The sequence below is a fragment of the Sinocyclocheilus rhinocerous genome, unplaced genomic scaffold (genome assembly GCF_001515625.1).
Source record: "Sinocyclocheilus rhinocerous isolate Xijiao unplaced genomic scaffold, SAMN03320098_v1.1 scaffold1232, whole genome shotgun sequence".
NCBI classification, from domain to species: domain Eukaryota; kingdom Metazoa; phylum Chordata; class Actinopteri; order Cypriniformes; family Cyprinidae; genus Sinocyclocheilus; species Sinocyclocheilus rhinocerous.
Window position 1 is genome coordinate 284,019 of NW_015657490.1, and position 6,483 is coordinate 290,501.

General features: G+C 36.9%; 1 pseudogene; it reads right to left on the reverse strand.

The window, feature by feature from the left end:
• Positions 1-6,178, reverse strand: part of LOC107721046 (venom prothrombin activator vestarin-D1-like) — a 9,553-nt pseudogene extending 3,375 nt beyond the window's left edge.
• Positions 6,179-6,483: the final 305 nt, after the last annotated feature.

Below are 6,483 nucleotides of genomic sequence, written 5' to 3' on the forward strand. Positions count from 1 at the left end.
TTGCTCTGTTTTATTTTGTGAAACCTTACTACGTATATGGAATAACCGTTTTATAAAAGCAATAAGCCCCGTGAAGCAGTGGTTTACAGTGAATTTATAGCAGCTAAGGGGGTTTTAGCTTTGCATCGCACCTAACAATGCCCCTTAGCTGTTATAAATTCACTGTAAACCACGGCTTCACAGGGCTTATTGCTTTACCAATACCTAGGCATGTATTAAACAAAAAATAAATACATAATGCTAATAAAACATGCTTTATTGAAACACTTACTGAAAAAAAAACTATTGTTTAGTTTACTTCTGCAAAATTATTTTTAACATAATTTTAATAATAATGCAAAACAGTTTCGTGGTCAGTACATTTTCTCAACTCATCTGCCATTATCAGCAATAAAAACATTGTTTGTCTATAAATGTATAAAACCAGAATACACCATATCTTGAGCATTAGTACATGATTCTCTGGAAGGCTTGATTATGACTGGTCAATCGTAGCATTCTCATCTGCAATACTGTTTATGATGACCATTTATGATGAGTTGTATATAATCAACTGCTTTCCCAGGAAATCCGACATACTTCTTATCTGTTGCTAGTTTCATGTAATAACCAGCTGACCTGTACAGGGAATAGGTCCAATGTATTTCATATATTTCTTTAGTTTCTCTAATCAATATGATTGCATCAGGGCAACAAGTGGAACCGATTCCACTTGTCTTTAATCGTCTCATTGGATTGCCCGAAATGCAGGGTTTCCCAACTCCAGTTCATTCAACACACTAAGAAGCTGTTGAGTTGAACCAGGTGCTTTAATTAATGAGACATCTAACACATTTTGGTTAGTGGGTCCCCAGGACTGGAGCTGAGAAACACATAATGGATATGGATTTTTTTGCATCTGGAAAAACAGTTGACACCAGACTTTCTCACTTGACCATCATGCATATGCAACATTCACAACTTACCAATCTAGACAGACCAGAAGATGTCCTTTAAAGAAACAAACCCAATCCATTTAAGTCTGTAGATAATTACAAGTGCAACTGTGAATATTAAATGTGTAGAATAGTAGTGTGTGATATTCACACAAATGTGAGCCTGGAGCACAAAAGCAGTGTTAAGTCGCTGGGGTATATTTGTAGCAATAGCCAACAATACATTGTATGGGTCAAAATTATACATTTTTCTTTTATGCCAAAAATGATTAGGATATTAAGTAAAGATCATGTTCCATGAAGATATTTTGTAAATTTCCTACCGTAAATATATCAAAACTTAATTTTTGATTAGTAATATGCATTGCTAAGAACTTCATTTGAACAACTTTAAAGATGATTTTCTCAATATTTAGATTTTTTTGCACCCTCAGATTCCAGATTTTCAAATAGTTGTATCTCGACCAAATATTGTCCGATCCTAACAAACCATACATCAATGGAAAGCTCATTTATTCAGCTTCAGCTGATGCATACATCTCAATTTCGGAAAAATTGACCCTTATGACTGGTTTTGTGCTCCAGGGTCACATATGACATCTCAATTTTTTTCGATGATGATAATTAGAAAATATTTTGCCGAGTGTGTGTTTTGCACTGGTATCCTTAAACGGAATTAATTTTAGAAAGGTGAAATGATGCTTTATATATGAAAACTAGACAGTGTCTTAATGAGCCGAGTCATTGAATCATTCAGTCAAATGATTCATTCAGTAACGAAGCACAACTACGTGTTGCTCGGACACACAAAACAGTTCTGCGGTGTTCATCAAAAGTTTATGTTGATAAAATATTAACAGTATTGTGTCTAAAATGGAATTCAAAATGTTAACTTATTGTTTATTGAACTGTTTCATAAAATCAATATGACACTACCAAGGTGTTTTTTAGTTTGGTTTGTGCAAAGCAAATGACATACTCGAGAATGTCAGCTTGCACATCGTTACACAAACAATAATTAGACAATAAATATCACACACCCCTAGTGTAGACAGGTGAATTCAGGATAATTATCCTGGAAGACTTCTCTCGCTTCTTCCTCTAAATACTCCCTCTCGAGGTTGGCAGGGAGTTTAGTCTCTTCATTATCCGTGTTGCTTCTCTTCTGACGGGAAATTAAACTAAGTGCATCCCACTTTTCCAGGAACACGGGAGCTGAAGTGTGTAGGCACAAAATGATTTTATACAGTATGAAAGGCAGGTGAGAATTAGATAAAAGTGATATTTCAGTTGAAACATTCAAACATGATTTATGGCCACCAGAGACCTGCTCATGGGCGAGAATCCTCGGCTACCCGATGACTGAACGGCTCTTATTTGATGTGGAGGATGGAAAAACATTTAGCTTGTCCGTAGTGGTGTGAGTGAGGCACAGATCATTAGACAGTCAAATAATGTTCATTGTTTAATTTATTTAACCTACATCTTTTATGCATTTAAAAATTATTCAGTTAACTAAATTGCAGGGCTCTCTGATGGCCACCTGAAAGAAAAGCAATAAAAGACAAAGTATATTTCTAACTAAAAACTAAATTGCAACCACAATTGATTTACTGATTGATTTTAAACAGTAACACAGATTTTGTTTCATAAATGCATGCATTTGTTTCATTTGCTTACATTTATTTATTTACCTTATTAATAATTTCTCAAATGTTTTACCTCCCTGTTGTTATTGCACAATTTAAAAAACGGTCTTATTTTCTAGATTTTATGATCCAAAAGTCACTCAATTCCAGGATTGACTATGCATTCACAGAATCTTTCATGCAATTACATCACTGTTAGTCATTAAACTCAATGCTAAATGCTGGTAAACCAGTGATTAGACTCAGTCTATTTTTCTTATATGCCCCGTGATGCTTTGTGCAAATTATGGGAGTAACTTCGGTTGAACTGTAAACAGTCAGCAACTGCTAATGAACCTTTTAGTTCACAGTTCGAATGCAATGAGAATTTCTCCGTACCCCTCAAGCAAAGCATTAACAAATCACTTTTGGCAGACCACTAATAACCTTTGTGGAGTCTTTCCACGGCAATATTACAGACGTGTTAAATATCACCGTCGTAATAACTCTTTATTATATAACGTACATGTAATGCTGCTTTCACCAAAAATTTTCCTACATTAACTGGAACATCAATGGATATTGCTTCGAGTCATAAATATTGTGTTTCCCTGCTTTAGAAACATTCCGGTAAACAATGCTAAAAGGAATTGCAGGTGAAAGGACGATAAAATTACATTTCCAAGCACCTCTGTGGAAACAAACCAGACAAGAGACACCAGTAAGGATTTGGGGAGAAAAAAATCATTCCAGTGAATTATTTCGTTCATGTTTTACTTATTAAATTGAGAGTACAGATCACAACTGTGCAGTAGGCTATGTGTTTTCTTTTACGTATTGTTACAGCTGAATACAATAAGCGGACTGAAGAAGGCAGATATTCTCAAAGTCACATTAAAATGCCAAGCGTGGCATTATTTTCCAGATGGATAATAATAATAGAGCATGATGGAAAATGTACAGCTGATGAACCAGGATTATTTGTAGCGCAGCCTAAATATTTAACATGATATTTTTCAGTCCTTTTGCATGGCAAACCGGATGTGACGGACGCTGCAGTTTTGTCATCAGACGCTTTAAATGCTCGAGCTCTTTAAAGTCGGGTGGATTCTGATTGGCCGCCAGTGTTTTTATCGCTCATCAGCTTGAAAAGAATTGCTCTGATTCCTTTATATGGTTGTCGTTGCATTTGTGCTGCTATTCTTCTGATTTGAGCACATTTTTTAAACTAGCCTATATCTTTTGCATTATCGTCCTTGGTATGACCCGGGCCCTAACACAACCAATCACATCGTAGACTTGATGTCACTGAACCACGTTTTGTGGCCGTGAACCACTGTTTGTGGATGCATTTAAAAAAGTGCAGCTGAATACAGCCTGTCACAAAAATCTGTCCGTGACTTCTTTAAAACAGCTTTTTTTTCCTTATGTTGAGGCTCACCCAGGGCTCTGCCTGAAGTTGGCAACATTACAAGCGAACTATTGCGCAAATCTCCGGCCCTACACTGTCAAAATAGCACACAGTCTCACTTTGGGTAGAGCAAGTTTATAAGGCAATACTTAGCACAAATGTATTTTGTACAAAGCTATCAAACAACAAAAAACACTCTGCAGCAACAGGGGCCAAACTCGGCGAGGACTTGGCAACCCTACCAGTGCTCGCGCACCTATTACTCTTCTCAACGCTTGTCACGATGAATCAATGCGTTTTATTTAAGCATTTTATACGGATTTTCATTGGTATGTGAGGCTCTATTCATTTGCTTAATTAATTTGCATGATTATACGCTGAAGTGGCCAAATGTCTGACAAAAACGGCCAACGGCGTTTGTTTATTAACCACAAGAAAATGAGCTCCAGAAGATGTATATGCAGTAAAATGCATTACCTGTTCTTTCGTGCAGTCCAGCGGTCACAAAGCTGCGAGTGAAAAAAATCTCGCCATGATCGCCTGTGAACATTAAAAACAGTCCACCATCAGGTTTTAACCTTAAAATGCAATGCATGTTCTCAGTTATTTATTCTAGGCTATATTACATAACGGAGACTCACCGCTTTAGGTCATGACGCAGAGCTTTGGATGAGGGCACGATTATTAATAATGTCTGAGCTGAGATAGTCTGTGTCAGAGCGACATTATAGCATCTATAGGCATTGTTTTGTACTTAAGCATGAGCCGTCCTGTGTTTGTGAGTATATATATAACCACACGAGGGAGCAAACAGACTTTTGTAGCTTTTCCTTGAACAATGAATTATTGGCTGTAATAATCACACTAAGCTACCATTTGATGCTTTCATCCGTTTGATCGTTGTGTGTGTGTGCTTTGTGAGGTAAGTCCAGTTTTATTTATACAGCGCCTTTCAAAAGCAGAGAAATACATACATGCAGAGATTTAGAGACTCGCACCAAAACTATCTACAGACTTTTGGCCAAAGAAATAATAGAAATGTAGCAAATTAAGATGAGACATATATTATAATATGTGATGTCTCAAGAGGTCAAACGTACCACATTGTACATAAAGTTTGAATTTATTTTATGTTTACTAAAAATGCATTGATTGCATTGTAATTGATTTATTGTGTTATTTCATAATGCTCGCAGATAAACCTTGATCACTACAAGTAAGTGTTAAAATAGTATATATTTAGTATATATGGGTCAGACGAAAAAGGGTTTCAACTATCAAAACAATACAAGTTTAATACAGCAAATTTTTTCATACATTAGAAGACAAATTTCCAGTGATTGCTGTTGATGTTGACAAAGGATATTGCTCCGTCTTATGATTCAAAGTTCACCGATGATCATCACAGTTACTGTAGTGTATAATAGCACATTTTGTAATTTCACGGTTTAAGTCAAATTTATTGAGGAATGAAAATAATCTCATTTGACAAACCCTGTCGTGTGCCATGCAGAATTACACCCGCCACATACTGATACAGTAAGAATAAACGGCCAGCCAAGTTGCGTTTATGTAGCACTGCCCACATGTAACATGCAAGCATGGATTAGATTCTCAAATTTCATTATATTTGTTATATTCTATGGCAGGATGCCCTTGCCACAAAATGCCGTAATAGACGCAAAGATATGTAACTGCATGTTCTTCCTTCCTTGAAAAGTTTTGTTCTTGTCAGACTTAACAGTTCATGGGGCCTTAGTGTTGTGAAGTCAGCATGTCTCAAAGTGTAGGTAGATTTAAACACTGACACAACCAACTCCGTGTCCGGATTTCACCTATGAAGTAGAACAAATATTTGTTAGGGAAAGATTGCAAGATTGAAAGATTGCAAATTAATTTGTTGCATGACTTACCTGTTTGTAAACACTCATGTCACATAGTTTCCTGGGCTTTGGCAGGCTACTGCCTGTAGTTTCATTCTTTTTGGGAGGTGCTACTTCTTTTTTTGCAAAGAATGGAAGTTTTCACAATGCCAAACCATGTTTCAACATGGCAGTTGGTGTCCCTTGTCTTGCCTGGATCAGATACATGGCCTGTGCTCTCTTTGTCTGATGCATATTTCTGCCCTTCTTGCAGACAGCATGGGTCCACTCCAGGTATGCATCAATGCTTTGTCCATTGAAGGCCAGAACTACAGCTTGCATCAATGCCCAGCTGTAGTCAGTTTCCACTTTATGAATTTTAAGGCTGGTGTAATTTAACGGTTTATGCTGAAACTGCATTAGCCAAAAAGTTAGGGGTGGAATACTATGCTCATTTCTCAGCATCCCGCATACTGGAAGAGCTGGAGCATGAGTGAATGCAGAATTCAACAATCTCATGCTTGAAACTACACTATCTGTTGCATCAAGGTATAATGACACCGGTTTCGTTTGTCTAAGGTGATGGTGTAAAGTTGTGTGCCAAAGGGGTTCACTTGGAAATGTAGCCAGGCGTGTTAAAGAAGTTG